A 22253-nucleotide genomic window follows, 5' to 3' on the forward strand; every position below is an offset into this window, starting at 1 on the left:
CATTTTGTTGTGCACATAGTTCTGGTAGTCAGCGCATACACAACTTTCCCAATAGAGCGCGCCCCGCTAAGCACAACAGCGCAGGCGCAGCGCTCATCCATCTCCGCACTACGAGATGGCGCTGTCTTAGAGATGGACCAAATTCTGCTTCCGCCGATCCGCGTATTAATATGTAACGCAGCCAATGAGATTGCTGCTAACGTAGAATCTTTTCTCCTCGCGGATCACACTCGCGCAGTGATACCTGAACGAGCGAGGTGTTATAACGAGTGTACAGACCTCCGATCAGTCAGTCTGCATTTGTCTGCACCAGTCTATAGTCAAGTTGCAGTCTGCGCCTAATAAGATTACCATATTCCTGTACATAGCCATGAAGATAAATGATTAGACACTTTGTCAAGTATCAGAGATATGTGAGAATAAGATTAATGTACCAAGACCAAAGGAACTTCAGATTGTCAATTGTAAACATCATCCCAAATCAAGTTACGTAATATCTATGATTTTTATTATTTTAATAAATGTGTGTGAAAATTAATCAAGTTCTGTTTAAAGTTGGTCACCGTCAATCTGCTACTCTAAGCTTGCAAGTGGCATTTCTATCGTCTGACCTAACGGCAGAAGATAAACACGCCACGATAAGACCACGAGACATATTGCTGACACTCGCCTACTTCGTTAGAGCGACAAGTCAAATAATCTGATGGTGTGTGTACGGAAGGTCTTACAGTACGCACACCACACATTTGAATCATATTTTGTAACTTTCATCCTACTTCTTGGGCTCACTTATTCGGGCTACCGTTTAGGAGAACCAGTATGTTTATTTCTAAACTGTCTGAGGCTTAGTCTTGCCTTTCTTCTGCATCTTCAACTTGAGTAATCTGTGGACCTTCCCGTCTCCCAAAATGACAAGAGTTGTGTGTCGCACACATACCTTCCTGGTCACACTTCCTGTGACACACCAAATGGCCCGATGAATCACCGATCTTATCCAACAGAAAATCTCTGGGACTGTACATGCACACGGCAGCAGCACGTGAATATTCGACCAGCTTCACCGTTTTCAAGATACTCGTTCACAGGCTCTGCATAATAATAATCTGCCATTTGTCGGAGTCGCTTATTGCAATGGATTTCCCCATTTGCAACTAGGTTAATCCCCCGTCCGCGTCTGCCCCGCTTACATACTTTTGTCACCGCGTCACGTGCCCGCAACGCCATCAGATGGCATCCAACGTCGCGTTGGGCAGTGGTCATATAATGTTCTGGCTTATCATTGTATGTTTCAGTATGTCCGCCGGTAAACTTGCGCACCGTTACGGTACAAGGTATGATGAAAAGAATGGCCGAGAAGAGAAACAGAGAATCATCGACTTGACAGAGACGTAAGAGGGATAATTAAAAATTCATTTTTAACTTGGAAGAAACTTTGCCGCCAGCGGAGATATTCGCTGTCTAGTGTCCTTCTCAGTCTCAAAACATTAATTACGCCAGGAAAGTAAGTTTCATTGGAAAGCCACACGGGCGTGGGGCGCGGGGGCCGACCTCTGCCCTACTGCGCAGGATCCGGCGGCGGCGCGCGACTGGCGCGCTGCGCGGAAACGAGGGAGAAAAAAACCGCAGTTTTACAAGCGACTGTACCTGCTGCTACGGCCCATTAATTCTTCCCTATTTGTTTTAATTACTAAATCCCTATCTAAAATAAAAGCCAGGTCCGGGTGGGGCGCGCTGTCTCGCTTTTTTTTCGGAGTAGCGGGGCAGGCCTGGAGGCGGCGGGGCTTAATTTGCGTGTTATAGGGGTGGCGGGGGCGCTGCGGGGGGCGCCACATGCGGCCGACAACTTCATTATTTCCAGCGCCGCGCGGATTAACGGACGGGCCGGAGCGGAGCCGAGCGGAAGCCGTTATCGCTGCGATGATACCCGGCCCGCAAACGGCGTGTAATCGACGTGCGGATTTGCAATGGCGCGATCACTTCCCTAACCGCGTTACTCGCCATTTTTTGGCGACCCGTGCAGCTAATAAAAGCAGTAATGACCACCAGATTTGCCAGTGCTTTCGCTTGTGAGTGCTTCTGTACGTGGCTGCCGCCCGTGTGCCGCCTATCAGAGAACACGGGGACCTAATGTGATTAGACGATTTTAGAAACTCGCGTACTTCTATAATACGCAAGCCATCTCATGATGCTTCGTGCGCCGCTCTTCCTCTTTCTTGTTACAGACCCGAATGGTGTGCGGGAAGAAATATTGTTGGTAAGCCTCGGAGTGAGCTCGAATTTCTCTAATGTTACCTTCCTGGACATACCGCCAGAGATGCGAGGGGGAGGAATAACTATAGGAGGATGGTTTCAAAAGTCTGGTAATGTTTGTTTCGTAAACAACTTTCCTCACTTCTCGACATATTCTCCTTCGAGGCTCATACGCTTGGTCCAACGATCCTCCAGCTTTTTCATCCAACCGGAAAAAACAGTCCTTTCAAACTGCAAAATACTATTTGACTACAACTATCACTTTCTCATTTGACAAAAATTCCTTCCTAGCAAGCCGAACTTTCAAGTTAGGGAACAGGAAGAAGTCACTTGGGGCTACGTTTGGTGAATACGGCGGATGAGGAACCAGTTCAAAGCACAATTCATGCACTTTAGCTACTGTGTGGGATTGTGAATTATCTTGGTGAAACAGCACCTTTTTTGCGTGCCAATCTTAATTTTTTTCAGCCAACGCAAATTTGAAGCGATCCAGCAATGAAGCATTCATTATAGGTTGCGGTTATGCTCCTACCTTTTTCGAAGAAGTATATGAGGATTGCTCCTTGGGAGTTTGTGGCACAACTTGACTAGAAGAAGGGATCGGTTGGTAGGACATGTTCTAAGGCATCAAGGGGTCACCACTTAAGTATTGGAGGGCAGCATGGAGGGTAAAAATCGTAGAGGGAGACCAAGAGATGAATACACTCAGCAGATTCAGAAGGATGTAGGTTGCAGTAGGTACTGGGAGATGAAGAAACTTGCACAAGATAGAGTAGCATGGAGAGCTGCATCAAACCAGTCTCAGGATTGAAGACCTCAACAACAACAACTCCTTGGGAGTCCCTAAGAGCAATGGCCATCACCTTACAAGCTAACAAAATGGTGTTTGCCTTCTTCGGTGCATTTTTATCAGCCTTTGTCCATTGTTTTGGCTGCCGTTTTGGCTCTGTTGATGAAACCTGGATCCATCATTACACACCAGTCAGAAATCGGTGCAAATAATCTTGCGGATTGTGGTTAAACATCGCCAGGCATTGTGCTGAAGTGTTGTGCTGGCGTGTTCGGTCGACTGTGAGCAATTGCGGCACCTACCTCGCACACACCTTCCTCAAAACCAATTCTCCTTACAAGATCTTATGCGCTCGCCCAGTTGAGTTTGCCACATTCTCAGCAATCTCATGAATTTTTATTCCCCGGGCTTGCATTACCATATCGTGGATGTTGTCAATCGCTTCCTTTGTGCTGGCCTCAGGAGGACGGCCGAAGCTCGCTTCGTCTTCAGTGCTTGTCCGACCACGTTTAAATTCATTAATCCAGAAGTAAAAGGTCTTTAATGATGGTGCAGAATCAGCGTGAACTTCGTCCAGTTCTGTTTTGATTTGTGCGGCAGTCCAACCCTTCGTATGAAAATGTTTAATAACAGCACGACACTCGGTTTTCTTCTTTTTCATCCGAAGTGCACTCACTGAGCAATTTAAATGCCTTACAACAATGAACTGGACGCTGTACATTATTGACATTCTTTGTACGATCCTTGGAATAATCAGACCGACCAACCATGAAGGCACGACAAAAATGTTCCATACTTTCATGGACATTTTCCAGACCTACCAAACCACCGTCCTATTGGTTGACTCTTCTGGGAGCGTACCCTCTCGGAATTTTAACAGTGAACCACACGCTCTCTCTTCTAGCGTGTAACACTTAATCACAGCGACTGCAACTGGAGTTGGGTGACAGCTCTGTGACACTTTCCCGCTTGCTAAACTAAATCCGTGACGGAACGTGCTGGTATTAGGGTCTTCTCCATTTTCTCTATCAGACCTATCTGGTATCTCCCCACATTTTCATTAATTTTAAGGAACTCTGAATGGACTGTGTCCGTATAAGTAATGGTTAACTGGTTATGTTCGGCCCACTGGCGTCAATTTGGATTCATGTTAGGTGTTTGTAATAGTTCATTTTTGACTAGATGTTCTAGCCTGTAATTGGTCTTTTATTGCTTTAGGTTGGCAGGATATTTCTTGGAAGTTCTTATAGTTTTGAAGAACCGTCGACCCATACTTTCCGCTTATCTGACGATCCGCTAACGGCATCATTGAATGGTCCCGTCCATGTTGCAACTTTATTGTCATGACGTAAGTAATTTGCTCTATTTCTCACTATTGATCGTAACTATAATTCGGCCACAATTGTAGTGAACGCTTTTTATAATTTAACAGATTTAACCTGATGATGTGGCTTCTCGATTACGAAACCCGACATTAAATTAAGCGATTATTATTCAAGGTATCTGGTAAGGGTCCCAGACTGACGAGCATTATTCAAGTATAGGTCGAAAGAGGTTTCTGTCGATTACCTCCTCTGTGGGTTGAATATAATTGCTGAGGATTCTTCCAATTAATCTGTCTGGCATCTGCCTTTTCCTGCGGTTAGTTTGCGTCTTCCCGTCTAGTTACGCGCTTTATGTTACCTTTGTTAACCAACAATTCATGCACCCAACTGTCGGTCCTTCTCTAGATCTTCTTGTATTTCGCTACACTTTTCTAGTGTCACTCCTCGATACGCAAGAGCGTTAACCTGCAACCACCTTCAAGAAGTTACTAGTGTTATCCACTAGGTCATTTTTGTATACTGTTAACAGTAATGGCCCTATAACACTTCCTTGGTGTATGGCAGCAGTTAGTTTTACTTCTGAAGACTTTTCTTTTTTAAGAATGACATGCTATGTTCTGTTTGCTAGGAACTCAAAGTTTTCTCATAGTCTGTACCATATGATAACATTAGTAGTGGAACAAACTTCATTTTGGCCCATTTTGTTACTGTGGGTTGCCTACATCAGGGCCAGGTATGCACTCAGGGGCAAAACTATTGTTCTACTTCGATTTACAGGTACTTAACCTGTTGTTCTCCTTTCATTGACAGGTACTTAACCCATTGTTTTGCTAAAAGAATCCCTCCTTTTGATTGACAGGCACTTAACCTATTGTTCCCTCCAGCTCCTCCCCCCCACCCCCCCACCCCTCAGGAAACCTCTCCCCTCACTGCTACAGGTACACTTTCAGGTCTAAGTTATTGGAGTAGCCCCTCTCACGCTTATCAATTTGATTGGCTACTTAATTAAATTGATCAATCAATTAATTGACCTCTCCCCCTCTGGTAAACCCTCTCCCCTTCCACACTTCCACTCGGAAATTGGCGGGAAAAAGACCCAGTTGATCGGTCATTTGGAGGGAACTCGATTGTAGTGTGTGGAATGTTGTTTAAGCAATTTAGACAATGTGTGGAATGTTGTTTATTTAAACAATTTAGGCAGTTTTTTGCCACTGAAAGTCTTGTCTGCAGGAAACAATGGTGGATGGTGCTCCCACACTGGCTGCAGTACCAGTTTGATGGGTAAATTCAGTGATGGACGGGCTGTCCCATTAGGATTGCTAGGAAGAATGCACCCTGTGCTATTCTGGGAAGTATTGCAACATCTGTCTCAGCACTGGATCTGCACCACAGCTATACGTCATCATGCCAGCAATAGTGCCTGGGTGAACTTGTGTTTTGGCAGGTATTTCTCAGGTGTCATGTATGAAAGAGATGCCGCTGCCTCCTCCTTGTGGAACCCGAACTGACACCTATGTGTGGTTTGGCAGCTGATGGTTGCGTCGTCAATTTGTGGGGACTGCCGGTGCCAAAAGGATGCTACAAATTAAAAAAAGATAAACTACCCCATATGTGTGAATATTATCAATTTAATTAATTTGCATAAATTTTTTATATCATTGTGGTGTTAGCGGTACATTAGTTAAGCAGAGGATATGCATGAGTTGGTGACATGGAGCCGAACAGCAGGACAAGTGCAGAACACTAGGTTGATTTGCACAATTCTTATCTAAAATGCATTACAGTAATTTAAGCGAGTGTGTGACAACGAAGGATGCGCCAGAAATGGCTTTCAAAAGCATCTGAAATTCGAAATATGTACCGGAAAATCGTGGGAGGACATAACTAATTACTTAATTTGGTATCAAAGGCGGTACAATAGTTACAATAGGTTAAGTGGCAACAAAGGGCAGAATATTAGGTTAAGACACCCAGAGTACAGTGCAGAACATTAGGTTATGCCACATGTTTCCAAACAGCAGTGAATGATGAGCAAGAGAAATCCAGCTTCCACAAACTGAATTTTTAATAATTAAACAATAGACCCTAGAATTTCCTGTTATGAGATCCTATCGGTCCACTAAAGAGCCATCAATTTCCATATATTCCAGACACCGCCTTGAATCCCCTAAATTGTTAAAATAAACAATTTTCACACATTGTCTAACTTGTTTAAACAATATTCCATACACTACAATCGAATTCGCTCGAAATGACCGATAAACTGAGTCTTTTTCCCGCCAATTTCTGGGAGGGAAGGTGGGAGGGAGGGGGTTTACTAGAGGTGGAGAGGTTAATTGGTTGGTTGTTTTTGGGGAAGGAGACCAGACAGTGTGGTCATCGGTCTCATCGGATTACGGTAGGACGGGGAAGGAAGTCGGCCGTGCCCTTTGAAAGGAACCATCCCGGCATTTGCCTGGAGAGAGTTAGGGAAATCACGGAAAACCCAAATCAGGATGGCCGGACGCGGGATTGAACCGTCGTCCTCCCAGAGAGGTTAATTAATTGATCAATTTAATTAAGTAGTCAATCAAATTGATAAGTTGAGAGGGGCTACTCTAATAACTCAGACCTGAAAGTGTACCTGTAGCAGCGAATGGGGTGGTTTCGTGAGGGGAGGGGGAGAGGTTAGGGGGAACAACAGATTAAGTGCCTGCAATGAAAAGGAGGGATCCCTTTAGCAGAACAATAGGTTAAGTATCTGTCAATCAAAGGAGAACAATAGGTTAAATACCTATCAACCAAAGAAGCGCAATAGGTGTGCCCCTGAGTGCATACCTGCCGCTGATGTAGGGAACCCACACTAACAAAATGGGCCAGAACGAAGTTTATTCTACTATTTACATTTTGGCAGGCAGCAGTCCATCTTAGAGCGTTCCAGCGGATTTAAGTATGCCACCGCTCTAGGCTCTTAATGTCTTCATTGTGTTAGTCCTTGTCCACTTTGTGGTTGGGAATTTCAACCATAAGAGGGAAGGAAGGATGATTAATGCTTAATGTCCCGTCGACATTTAGGTCATTAGAGAAGCAGCATATGCTCGGATTAAGGAAGGTTGGGGAAGGAAATCGATCATGTGCTTTCAAAGGAACCAACCCGGCATTTGCCTGGAGCGTTTTAGGGAAATCATGGAAAACCTAAATCAGAATGGATGGACACGGATTTGAACCATCATCTTCCCGAATGTGAGCCCAGTGGGTTGATTCGCACGGTAGTCAACAGAGGGGATCCAGCTCCACATACAATGCGACAGATGTTCACATATCGTTATTGAATGTCATCAGTGTATACCACAGCCATCTCAGTACCCATAGTAAACCTGCATGTTGAGATATGTTCTTCCAATATAGTGTTGCTCCCAATCAAACAGACTAGAAAGTTGACGCCGCTAAATGGCTCCCTCTCGAAATAATTTTACGGTTTCCTAGGAACGAGTAAAATGAACAGACATCAATAATGACTCTTCATGCTAAACTGCGATTCATCCGTGGATATATGGCAATATCCTATTGTTACTGGGCCCACTCAAGGCTGGTAAGCCAGAAGACAGCTGATCCATTCGATACCTTTGTGAGGGTGGAACACATCTGATGATGACATTGCTATCATCGGTGAAAGTGAAGAAGAATTACAGGCTCTTTTCAATGGAATGAATAATCTAATGAGTACAGAGTATGAATTGAGAGAAAATTTGAAGAAAGCCAAAAGTAATAGAAGTATCAGAAATGAGAACAACGAGAAACTTAACTTCAGGATTGGTGATGAAGAAATAGTTGAAGTTAAGGAATTCTGCTATCTAGGCATCAAAATAACCTATGACTGACGGAGTACGGGGGACATAAGACTAGCACTGGGCTTTCCTGCCGAGAAAGGGCTACTTGTCTCAAATATAGGTCTTACTTAGAAAAAGAAATTTCTGAGAATGTACATTTGGAGTACAACATTGTATGACAGTAAGACAAGGACTGTGGAACACCGGATAAGAAAAAATCAAAACATTTGAGATGTGGTGCTACAAAAGATTTGGAAAATTTGGTGGACTGATGAGGTAAGAAATGAGGTGGTGCTCCGAAGGATGGGCGAGAAAGAAATATTTGGTAAACACTGACAAGAAGAAGGGACAGGATGATAGGACATCTGTTAACATATCAGGAAATAACTTCCATGGTAGTACTAGAAGGAGCTGTAGAGGGCAAAAACTGTAGAGGAAGACAGAGACTGCAATACATCCCGCAAATGACTGTGGTACTCTGAATGAAGAGGTTGGCACAAGAGAGGAATTCATGGCGGCCGCTTCAACATGACTGATGACTTGTTCAAGCAGTTAAGTTTAGCAACTGTTGCTCTTCGTATAATTGCTAGATTTGAAGAAACATAGCTCAACATTTTAACGAATACGTCATATTTTCAGTCATTGGTGTCTAATGGCACAATTGTCTGTTGTAACTTGTCACTGGGACAAAATGTTGAATACCTTAAAGCGATCAGTGCGAACACAGAATCTTCTTGCAGACATCTCTGCAAGGAATTAGGCATTTTATGTGCTCCAGCACAACATGTATATTCGCTAATGAATTTTGATATAAATATTCCATGACTTTGTGGGAAGAATAGGCTGTCCAGATCTAAAAAAATATAAAGTATCACAGAAGTTGTCAGTTGCTCAGGAAGAAGTTCAAGTTCTTTGACCATTTACCCAATAATTTTAAGTGTCCGACTGTACCAAGTAAACTTTTAAATGTAACTTAAAATAGTTTCTTGTGGATAACTCCTTGAGGTCCATAGTCGATTGTTTAAACTGGTGGTAGATGAAACAACTAAATTTATGTGTGTCACTAGTTGCATGAGTAGTTTAAAAAGGCTAATATGTTCATTTTTATTAATATAACCCACTGCAGTATTTGTTACCATGTAAGTAGCCAGAAAAAAGGCATTCTCACAAGCGAATCACGTATGTATAGGCTGTAAACTGAGACGTTCGATATTATTCCGTTAAAAAGCGTTCTAATCATCTCGGGACGTGTGACAGACAGCAACGGGTTACAGGAAGGGCACTTTTTCATGAAACACAGATTTATCATCCGGTTTCAGTTCCCGACAGGACGGCTAACTTTAGGTTTTCCGTGTTTCTCCTGAAATTCCGTAGGATGAAAGTCAGGAAGGTTCCTTCGAAAAGGAGCAGGCTGATTTTCTTCATTATCGTTATCCAGTCCCTGCTCTAAGTGGATAATGCATCACGTTCCTAGATCAATGAGATCTCTAGTATCGCAGACTACATTTTACGACAGTAATCCAAACTTTTGTTGAGCGGTGTATGTCTCTATTGTGTTTGTTTTATTGCGCTCTTCATTTCTATTTTTACTGATTCTCTTGTTAGTTCTACGTTCATGACAAAACTATTTAATTAGTGACGTGTGAGGATTCGTTTGGTTTCTACTATGAGATTTTCTGTCTATTAGTTGTTTAACCTGTTGTTAGTGCAGTGTTTCAGCCCTTTTTCCAAGAGAAGTTTTTCTTATCATACATTTGCGTCTCTGCCTTGTTTACTATAAATGGATGAAATGTTTGTTGATGTTCTTGTCATTTCTTATTCTAAATAAATGAATGTTTGTGTCCTTTTTGTTGTAAGTTTCATTATTTTGTGTTCATGCTTGTTTTGTTTCACTGCTGTTCATGTGTTGTGTTCAGTTTTTTCTATTAGTACCATGAGAACTGTGGAATGTCCTATGCGGAATGCTAATTATAAGCGAGTCTCAACAGTATCATGTTCAGGTGCTGCTTTTTCGAATATAGCATCTTAATTTCGTTTAGTAGCCCATACCTTTCTACAAGTGATTTTGACTTTTGTGCCACTGTAGAACTGTTTCTAACCTTTACATGAGTAACAGGGAATTAAGTTGTTCCTCTTGCAAGTTTTGCTGCATTTTATGTGCTGTATTGTCTTATAGAGCCTCAGACGTGTTTTCTTGAACTTTGTGAATACTGTGAGAGGGACATGTATGGCACAAATATTGTGTTTTATTCATTTGTGATGATAGGGTCCCAAAGTAGAAAGATATCAACATACTGTAAATAAATGTAATTTTATGAAATAATTTTTTTCTGCTTCAATCACTTTAATATTTCTTAGCGTGACACGTTTCAGAAGCATATTGCCATAAGATTCATTACAGTTACATATACATTAATCTGAAGCGTGATGATTATTTGCTGGGTAAGCCATTGACGTTATGTACTGAAATTTGACCATTTTCACTGGAAATTTGTTTGTCTGGCACACAGAGCACAGTACCAGACAAATTATTACCTAATTCCTTCACGTCACTCTTCAGGTTAGTGAACATGTAACAGTAATGCACCTGATGATGATGAAATACGTTGTGTTAAGGATAAAGTGACTGAAGCAGTAAAAAATCATTTCACAAATTTATAGTACAGTCGCTGACCTCAATCAACCTCAAACCATATGAATAAATTTAAGTTGTAAATAAATGTAGTTTAATGTACGCAAGGATTCGGTATTGCTTAAATACACGATGGATCATCAATCACTGGAAGCAAACAATATCTTTAAATATCCAGGAGTTTACGTCCTGCGTGATAATAAGGTCGCGACCACCGAAGTCTAAGACTCATAAGTAGTGGGCGAATCCATAGCACGTGTAATTTACACACGGAAGAGGTCACTTACAAAAACCTTCTTCACTTACAAAAGCCTTCTTCAACTTTCTCTGGAAAAATACTCATTGGTCTAACAGACTTATCAAGTTGGAATAACGGATGACACATTACTATACGGCTAAAATTGTCACCAGGACCCAGTGGCCTCCAAGGGAAACAATAATTTGATTTTCAGCATTTCATATTATTGCTTACAGAATATGAAAATTTTAAATTCTGGCATAATCTTTGATTAGGAGGTATGATATTACGTAGAAGGTTTAACACTGTAAGTCAACTGTTAATGTCTAGAGGAAGCACAACTCAGGGCGTCCAAATTACCCAGACTGCATTTCTCCAGTATCTGTGAATGAGAGCAGTTAGAGACTTCCAACAAACCTTGTACATAATCTCAAACTTTTCAGAAACTTTCTTCTCGCTGACACCCCTCCCAACACATACACACACACACTTGTTGTTGTTGTCTTCAATCCTGAGACTCGTTTGATGCAGCTCTCCATCCTACTCTAACCTGTGCAAGCTTCATCTCCCAGTACTTAACTGCAACCTACGTCCTTCTGAATCTGCGTAGTGTATTCATCTCTTGGTCTCCCTCTACGATTTTTACCCTCCACGCTGCCCTCCAATGCTAAATTTGTGATCCCTTGATGCCTCAGAACATGTCCTACCAACCGGTCCCTTCTTCTTGTCCAGTAGTGCCACAAACTCCTCTTCTCCCCAATTCTATTCAATAATTCATCATTAGTTATATGATCTACCCATCTAATCTTCAGCATTCTTCTGTAGCACCACATTTCGAAAGCTTCTATTCTCTTCTTGTCCAAAATATTTATCGTCCACGTTTCACTTCCATACATGGCTACACTCCATACAAATACTTTCAGAAACTACTTCCTGACACTTAAATCTATACTCAATGTTAAAAAATTTCTCTTCTTCAGGAACGCTTTCCTTGCCATTGCCAGTCTACTTTTTATATCCTCTCTACTTCGAGCATCATCAGTTATTTTGCTCCCCAAATAGCAAAACTCCTTTACTACTGTAAGTGTCTCAGTTCCTAATCTAATTACCTCAGCATCACCCGACTTAATTCGACTACATTCCATTATCCTCGTTTTGCTTTTGTTGATGTTCATCTTATACCCTCCTTTCAAGACACTGTCCATTCCGTTCAACTGATCTTCCAAGTCCTTTGCTGTCTCTGACAGAATTACAATGTCATTGGCGAACCTCAACGTTTTTATTTCTTCTCCATGGACTTTAATACCTACTCCGAATTTTTCTTTTGTTTCCTTTACTGCTTGCTCAATATACAGATTGAATAACATCGGGGAGAGGCTACAACCCTGTCTCACTCCCTTCCCAACCGCTGCTTCCCTTTCATGTGCCTCGACTCTTATAACTGCCATCTGGTTTCTGTACAAATTGTAAATAGCCTTTCGCTCCTTCTATTTTACCCCTGCCGCCTTTAGAATTTGAAAGAGAGTATTCCAGTCAACACACGCACATGTTGTTGTTGTGGTCTTCAGTCCTGAGACTGGTTTGATGCAGCTATCCATGCTAATCTATCCTGTGCAAGCTCCTTCATCTCCCAGTACCTACTGCAACCTACATCCTTCTGAATCTGCTTAGTGTAATCATCTCTTCGTCTCCCTCTACGATTTTTACTCTCCACGCTGCCCTCCAATGCTAAATTTGTGATCTCTTGATGCCTCAGGACATGTCCTACCAACCGATCCCTTCTTCTAGTCAAGTTGTGCCACAAACTCCTCTTCTCCCCAATCCTATTCAATAGCTCCTCATTAGTTACGTGACCTACCCACCTAATCTTCAACATTCTTCTATAGCACCACATTTCGAAAGTTTCTATTATCTTCTTGTCCAAACTATTTATTGTCCATGTTTCACTTCCATACATGGCTACACTCCATACAAATACTTTCAGAAACACACACACATATACACCCAAAATAATGAAAGGGAGAAAGATTATCTATTACTACATTACTGCCTGTAGTGTTGGTTCTGATTTTGACTTTTTCATTAGTCTGTGGGTGACTAATACGAAACTAATAAAACTAAGATGATAAGTGTTTAACGACTTCAGCAACTAAGTTTTTACATACTTAACGTCAAATATTTAACACATTAACTCATCTTAAAGAAAGCAGAAGTTTGGAGCTGTTTTATACATGAGAGTTCGACTCTACAAAGAATCACGTGTGTGGACCTGTATCGTGGAGAGCCTTACGCATTAAATTTAAGGAGTCCACATTCCAAAATAAATAATTACTCCCCCCCGCATATACACTGAAGTGCCAAATAAATTGGTACAGACGTGCGTATTCAAATATAGAGTCATATGAACAGGCAGAATACAGCGCTGCGGTCGGCAACGCCTATATAAGACAACGAGTTTCTGGCGCAGTTGTTAGATCGGTTACTGCTACTACAATGGCAGGTTATCAAGATTTAAGTGAGTTTGAATGTGGCGTTATAGTCGGCGCACGAGCGATGGGACACAGAATCTCAGTGGTACCGTGAATATTAGGAATCTGGTAAACATCAAATCTCTGACATCGCTGCGACCGGAAAAAGACCCTGCATGAGCGGGCCCAGCGACGACTGCTGAGAACCGATCAACTTGACGGCAGTGCAATCCTGAAGCAAATTGCTGCAGATTTCAATGCTGGGCCATCAACAAGTGTCATCTTGCGAACCATTCAACGAAACATCATCGATATGGGCTTTCGGACCCGATGGCCCACTCGTGTACTCTTGATGACTTCACGACACGAAGCTTTACGCCTGGCCTGGGCCCGTCAATACCGGCAATGGACTGTTGATGACTGGAAACATGTTGCCTGATCGGACGAGCCTCGTTTCAGATTGTAACGAGTGGATGGACGTGTACGTGTAAGGAGACAATCTCATGAATCCATGGACCCTACATGTCAGCAGGGGACTGTTCAAGCTGGTGTGGGCTCTGTAATGGTGTGGGGCGTGTGCAGTTTGAGTGATATGGGACCCCTAATATGTCTGGATACTACTCTGACAGGAGACACGTACGTAAGCATTCTGTCTGATCACCTGCATCCATTCATGTCCATTGCGCATTCCGACGGACTTGGGCAGTTATAACAGGACAATGCGACACCACACACGTCCAGAATTGCTACAGTGTGGCTGCAGGAACACTCTTCTGAGTTTAAACACTACCGCTAGCCACAAAACACCCTAGACATGAACGTTATTGAGCATATATGGGATGCCTTGCAATGTGCTGTTCAGAAGAGATCTCCAACCCCCCCTCCCTCCCCCTCCCCCGTATTCTTACGGATTTATGGACAGCCCTGCAGGATTCATGGTGTCAATGCCCTCCAGCACTACCTCAGACATTAGTCGAATCCATGCCTCGCCGTGTTGCCACACTTCTGCGTGCTCGCGGGGAACCTACACGATATTAGTCAGGTGTACCAGTTTCTGTGGCTCTTTAGGGTATCTTTCGTAATGGCCACTAGTTTAAAATTAGAGAAAATCGTACTCATACAGAATGGTATCGAGAATCTTTCTTTTCGAGAATGGAGGATGGGAGAAATAATACTGGTTCGATATGTCCCTCCTATACACGTGGTACTGTGGTTTGCAGGGTACAGATACGGCTGTATATTTATTAGAATACTCATCGCTGGCTGTGTTTACTTAAGCCACACATCGTCATCTACAGTTTGTAACGGAACATATTAAAGGCTTTACTTTACCGAAGTATGCGATACCCTCCAAATTCAACCAGTTTAACGAGTATTTATGATTATAGAAAAGTTATTGTGTATGTTAACAATGATTGCATAACATGTCTCCATAAACTGTCAACCCATTAAATTATACTGAATAACTGACCCACACAAAAGTTTATATCACTTGATCACTGATACAGCAAATGTCATCATGTAAAAACACTAAGTTCATCTTAAATAATTAATATGAAGTACGAAAAATAGTGGCCAACTTAGGTATTTTGGATCTCCTTAAATAAAAATCACCCAGTGAAACCTATTTGTCCACTAGGAGCGGTTTCACTCAGTATTCACGAAATCAATCCTATTTTAGACGAAAACCAATGTAATTCTTAATAATTCATGTTATTTACTTATTTATGCAAATTAGAGAAGTCAATTGACAAACTTCTAAAAAACGGCCTTTTTGTAACAAAGAATTATTCTGTCAAGTCAACAAATCTGTCTGTCATTTTAATAACATGTTAAATTATGTCACTCGATGCAAATTAATAACTTTTCTGCACAAATTATGATAACAGATGTACATGTGACTTATAAACTATATCTCTTTTTAGTAGTTCTGTGACAATGTTATAAATACAAGCAGCAAGAAGGGTCGGGGGGAGTCGGAATGTCACTTTGGTAAAGTGTGTTTGTGTGTTATTGTTTGAGGTGGATAAACAATGCAAAGAACATGTAACGGAAGTACTACTTTGTGTTGAGTCATGGTCTTTGGTGGACAGTGGAATTAAGATGGCCACCAGAGTAATAAATATTTGAAGTTTACATATTTGTTGGTTTCGCTCGTTCTTTATCATCAAAAGCACACATCAGCATCGAGAGACAGCAGCGATCCAGCAAGTAGCAGCGATTACCACAACACAATGCATTTTAATGGCGCCAACCTAACATCAAGTGCTAACAAGCTCCGTAAATGGGAGTGAAATAGTGCGATTATAGCAATTAGCAATATCTACGACCAGGCGACCATTACAAGTTGTACCCTGTCAATCACTCAGAACGGTATGACATAGCTTACTTTGCTTCACTCACAGATTAACGTTGAGGAGACGGTGATAGCTAACGTACCGCAGAAGGAGAGCAGACAATTTAGTTTCGATTTCGGGCCGCGTAATGTGTAAGAAATCTGATTCATATTCCGGAGGACTACCTTGTCGTTCTGCGCTTTGTATTGTAGTATCTGTAATAGAGCCATCTTACCACCTTTCATCTTTGTCTGAAGAATGCTACAGTGTGTATCAGACAATGCACAGGAAGGTTAAATCTGTCCCTCTAAACCGGCCGGTGTGGCCGAGCGGTTCTGGGCGCTACAGTCTGGAACCGCGCGACCGCTACGATCGCAGGTTCGAATCCTGCCTCGGGCATGGATGTGAGTGATGTCCTTAGGTTAGTTAGGTTTAAGTAGTTCTAAGTTCTAAAGGACTGATGACCTCAGAAGTTAAGTCCCATAGTGCTCAGAGCCATTTGAACCATTTGTCCCTCTAATTATCAACTTTTTTGTGTTCACAGAAACCAACTGCCACAGCTCTGCCTTCTGATCAACTGTTCTTGAAAATAATCTTATACCTGCCGCTTTGTGCAGAACGTTGTGGCTTTCGTTATAATAAGTTTGGAACCAAAGTGTTGGGGAAGTATATCTGTCAGGTTCTACCAGTCAATAAGATATAGACAACCGACCTGAAAATGTGTTTGATTCTGGAAACGGAAGTGTTCTTTACGAAAGAAAACTTATTAGAACTGTCCATGAAGATTTGTGATAATAATGAATTTAGAGAAGAACCTATAGCTAAGCAATCTGTAAGGAACGCTGATACGCTGCTATGTACAGAATTCGAGTTTGGATTTATTCAGGCCACTTTTTCTAGATGTACTAATCTTCACTAAAGTTCGTATGTTATCTCAAGCCGCTTGCTCGATTACAGGTCGCCAAGAGAAATGGAGGGAAAATCTTTCTCAAGTCACTCGTGAATCGATAGTCAGAAAAAAATATAACTCATAGGACAAATAACCTAAGAAGCACGCCTTCCGGCTACACACAAGAAACAACCAAAAAACATGCCTCAAAGGTTTCAGTTCCTTAATGGTCTGCAGTTTGCAATTACGAAGCACACCATTTTAAGGACAACCAAAAATGGGTCTTATCGACTAAATGTACAGTGCGTGATGGAGCATACTTTGTACCAATTTCAATAATAGTCTGTCAAATTTAGTATGTCTCCTAATCTCTTTTATCTTACTCTCTTGATCCCTACGAGAAGTTCTAGATGACGGCAGCATAATTATCGCACAGTCTTCCACAAATAACGATATACTAAATTTATCCAACAGGTCTTGGCAAGAAAAACTTCGCAGTGCTTAAAATCACCGAGATAAGTTCCCCGTGCTATATTGACCTGTCAATTCTAGCAGCACGTGCCTGGAAGTTTTCGATGTACGCTGTCTTACGTATTTGGTAAGAGCTCGAAACGCTGAAACGGTACTGTAGAATAGGTCGCACTACCATCCTACATGTGAATTCCTTTACAGGTGAACTGTACATTTGCAGAACGCTTCCAGCAGTGCAGGGTTTTCTCTTCGCTTTCGTTAAAACAGATCTTACGTCCTCGTCCCATGTGACGTGTTCCAGATGTTTTCTTGAAAATGATTTGTCCACTGTTTTCTGGATAATGATTTGTCTACTTTTTTCTGGATAATGATTTGTCCACTGTTTTAAATTACCGTGAGAGGAATGTGGTGATAAAGGTTTTAAGCTTTTATACGTTGTCCGGACTTTCGCCCAAGAGTAGGTTATTCTAATGTATCTCGCAGTGGCTGGTTCATCCTGTTTAAGGCAGTGATCAAGCAAGCCACCATTATCTGAGACACAGTTAATTCTGACTGCTTCCCCATTTGTCTTTTAATATACGTTTTTGTACTGACAATAAGACTCTTTTTTATTCGATTAGTTTTGAAATCCGTGTCTAGAACTGTTAACCAACTTTTACTTTTTCTTACATCTTCTTGCACTTCTATACTTTTCAGTGCGATAGGGTCTGCAGCTGCGATGACTTTTTTGAAATATTTCATCATGCCTTCAACTGCCATTCTAAAAACATGTTTCAAATGGCTCTGAGCACTATGGGACTTAACACCTGAGGTCATCAGTCCCATAGAACTTAGAACTAGTTAAACCTAACCAATCTAAAGACATCACACACATCCATGCCCGAGGCAGGATTCGAATGTGCGACCATAGCGGTCGCGCGGTTCCAGACTCAAGCTCCTAGAACCGCTCGGCCACAGCGGCTGGCAGCTGCCATTCTCTTTATTTCACGTAGGACTGAACAATTTCGGACTTAGGCCATTTTCAAGTATCTAAAACGGAAGCATTATACATTGAATACATTATTGATGCTTGTGATTTTTATGTAGGAACAAGTCATAACTGTAGATATACTAGGCGCATTATAATTTACTTTATGGACGATTTTTAGTAGTAAATTATGCCATGTGCGTCGTTGCTCGTATGACTCCATAACAGCCAGCCGAATGTACCGGAGATTAACTTTCAGAATTATTTTTCCGATTATTCTTGTTTCATTTTATGGCATGACCGCAGTACCCACGCATGGTTCGAATTCCAAGTTAAGCTCTTGCCATCTTTCCCCAGGTAGAATAACTGTGGTAGGTTATTGACACGCAGCTCGTCGAAGAAGCGTCCGACTGAAAGACTTGTTCCCTACTTTGACCCAAATAAACAGATACTCATTTGCATTGAGCTTCTTCCTTCTTCTTGTAGACAAAGTAAACGGCTTGTCAGGTACCAAAGTACCATAGGAAACTTTAGCGAGTAGACCTGTAATCTCAGCTATACTCCATGTCTTCCAAGCCAAGATGTTTGCATCGGGGAATGCTTTAAGGCCACCATAGTCAGCATGATTCTCCAATACTACAGCCAAGGTCAGCTATGTACTGCCTCCAAACGCAGCAGAAACATCGCACGTGACCTGCATTCGTAGTCCACGAAAAACATTCGGACCACCCATAAGCTGTTGCTTATTGAAGCTGTTGCTTATTGTCCAGCCAAGTCAATATCTATTGCTCTCAATGAGATGTACACAGGAACACTGCGCAGCCAGCGGCGACGATATCCACACCGTAAAGGCATTGCAGAGGCACGTCCTTATACCTGACGTCCGCACCGAAGCCACACAGAATTATTCATTTCGCTATGTTATAGTTTTATTAAAGAGTGAAGGAAGTGCATGAATGCACATAGTTAGTTAGTTAGTTAGTTACGTGTTCCATTGATCAATAGCACGGAAAAACCGTTATGATGTGGAACGTGTCAAATGCACAAGAAATACGCACAGGAAACAAGTTATTTTTTTAGATTATAGTGTTGAAAATGCCACCTTTAGAAGCAATCCGATGGCAGAAAGCGGCATGGCCTCACTCTTTTCTCTAGTGTTTCCATTGCCACCACATTAGCCGTTACGAAAGTGTATTAATTTTCGCCCAGACAGGGGCTTGAACCCAACACCATTTTGTTGAAAACCTAACGCTCTACCGACTGAGCTATCATACAGCTGCGTGGTATGCGAGTGATTCGCATGTCGTAATTACTGGCTTATGGCTTCACCGACTTCCACAGTGAATACCGTTTGCCTAAGTGTTGAGTGGCGCCAGAATATTATTCCGTATGACATCAGAGATTGGAAGTATGCAAAGTATGTTAGCTTACTAATTTCTACATCCTCAAAACTGGCAATTATTCTGGTTGCAAAAGTTGCTGAACCTAGTCGCTTTAGGAGGTCCAAAATACGACTTTTCCAATTAAGATTTTCATCTGTATGTACAACCAAAAACTTAGTATGCTCTACCCTGTCTACTGACTTCTGTTGATGTGTTATGTTTATTGAAGGAACTGTACTTTTTGCAGCAGAAAATTGGATGTACTGTGTTTTTTCAGAGTTCAGAGCAAGCCCATTCGCAGAAAACCAATTAATAACTTTTTCAAAGACCTTATTTGTATCATTTTCTATCGGAATTTCTTTTACTGGATTAATAATTATGCTTGTATCATCAGCAAACAGTGTCAGTTCAGCATCTAGTTTCACATAAGAAGGGAGGTCATTCATACACTCCTGGAAATGGAAAAAAGAACACATTGACATCGGTGTGTCAGACCCACCATACTTGCTCCGGACACTGCGAGAGGGCTGTACAAGCAATGATCACACGCACGGCACAGCGGACACACCAGGAACCGCGGTGTTGGCCGTCGACTGGCGCTAGCTGCGCAGCATTTGTGCACCGCCGCCGTCAGTGTCAGCCAGTTTGCCGTGGCATACGGAGCTCCATCGCAGTCTGTAACACTGGTAGCATGCCGCGACAGCGTGGACGTGAACCGTATGTGCAGTTGACGGACTTTGAGCGAGGGCGTATAGTGGGCATGCGGGAGGCCGGGTGGACGTACCGCCGAATTGCTCAACACGTGGGGCGTGAGGTCTCCACAGTACATCGATGTTGTCGCCAGTGGTCGGCGGAAGGTGCACGTGCCCGTCGACCTGGGACCGGACCGCAGCGACGCACGGATGCACGCCAAGACCGTAGGATCCTACGCAATGCCGTAGGGGACCGCACCGCCACTTCCCAGCAAATTAGGGACACTGTTGCTCCTGGGGTATCGGCGAGGACCATTCGCAACCGTCTCCATGAAGCTGGGCTACGGTCCCGCACACCGTTAGGCCGTCTTCCGCTCACGCCCCAACATCGTGCAGCCCGCCTCCAGTGGTGTCGCGACAGGCGTGAATGGAGGGACGAATGGAGACGTGTTGTCTTCAGCGATGAGAGTCGCTTCTGCCTTGGTGCCAATGATGGTCGTATGCGTGTTTGGCGCCGTGCAGGTGAGCGCCACAATCAGGACTGCATACGACCGAGGCACACAGGGCCAACACCCGGCATCATGGTGTGGGGAGCGATCTCCTACACTGGCCGTACACCACTGGTGATCGTCGAGGGGACACTGAATAGTGCACGGTACATCCAAACCGTCATCGAACCCATCGTTCTACCATTCCTAGACCGGCAAGGGAACTTGCTGTTCCAACAGGACAATGCACGTCCGCATGTATCCCGTGCCACCCAACGTGCTCTAGAAGGTGTAAGTCAACTACCCTGGCCAGCAAGCTCTCCGGATCTGTCCCCCATTGAGCATGTTTGGGACTGGATGAACCGTCGTCTCACGCGGTCTGCACGTCCAGCACGAACGCTGGTCCAACTGAGGCGCCAGGTGGAAATGGCATGGCAAGCCGTTCCACAGGACTACATCCAGCATCTCTACGATCGTCTCCATGGGAGAATAGCAGCCTGCATTGCTGCGAAAGGTGGATATACACTGTACTAGTGCCGACATTGTGCATGCTCTGTTGCCTGTGTCTATGTCCCTGTGGTTCTGTCAGTGTGATCATGTAATGTATCTGACCCCAGGAATGTGTCAATAAAGTTTCCCCTTCCTGGGACAATGAATTCACGGTGTTCTTATTTCAATTTCCAGGAGTGTATATATCAAGAACAGGAGGGGACCCATGATGGAACCTTGTGGAACACCTAATGTAATTTCACCCCAGTTAGATGAAATGACAAACTCCTTTGAATCACTTGAAGCATATAAAGAGACTTTTTGCTTCTTGTTCTGTAGATATGATTTAAACCACTCACATGCTGTTCCATTTATACCATAGAATTGTAATTTCTCTAACATAATGTCATGGTTCACACAATCAGATACTTAGGATAAGTCACAGAATATTCCTACTGGTGACATTTTACTATTTAAAAACTCTATTATGTGGACAGTGAAACTGTATATTGCTGTCTCAGTGGAACAGCATTTCTGAAATCCGAACTGTGGTTTACTAAGTAACCCATGACTGTTGAGACGGCTAACCACTCTTGAGTAAATTACTTTCTCAAAGATTTTTGAAAATAGACAGTCACGCTCCCGTTGGTCTTTTTTATTAGTCCTCCGTACCTAAATCGGTAAAAACGGAACCCTTATACTTCGTTGGATCACTTTGTTGTCTGTATGTGTGACTGTCGGTCCGACTGTTATAAACCTCTTTTTCTCAGGAATGGGTAGACGTATCAAGTTTAAATTTCTCTCACATACTAAAGTCTATGGTCCCTTGGTGGTGCAATGAATGGACCATCAGAACGCGAGTCCTACTGGCAATTGGCCAATTTTTTATTGCTAACGAAGAAGGACTTAATCCACAGTAAACGTTTGGTTCGTTTCTCGAACTGCGCTGATAATCATGCCACTGTCAGATCTGAAATATATGATCGTCATCATCATCATCATCATCATCATCATCTGCTTCAGATGC

This window comes from Schistocerca cancellata, chromosome 9, assembly GCF_023864275.1.
Source record: "Schistocerca cancellata isolate TAMUIC-IGC-003103 chromosome 9, iqSchCanc2.1, whole genome shotgun sequence".
Taxonomy (NCBI): domain Eukaryota; kingdom Metazoa; phylum Arthropoda; class Insecta; order Orthoptera; family Acrididae; genus Schistocerca; species Schistocerca cancellata.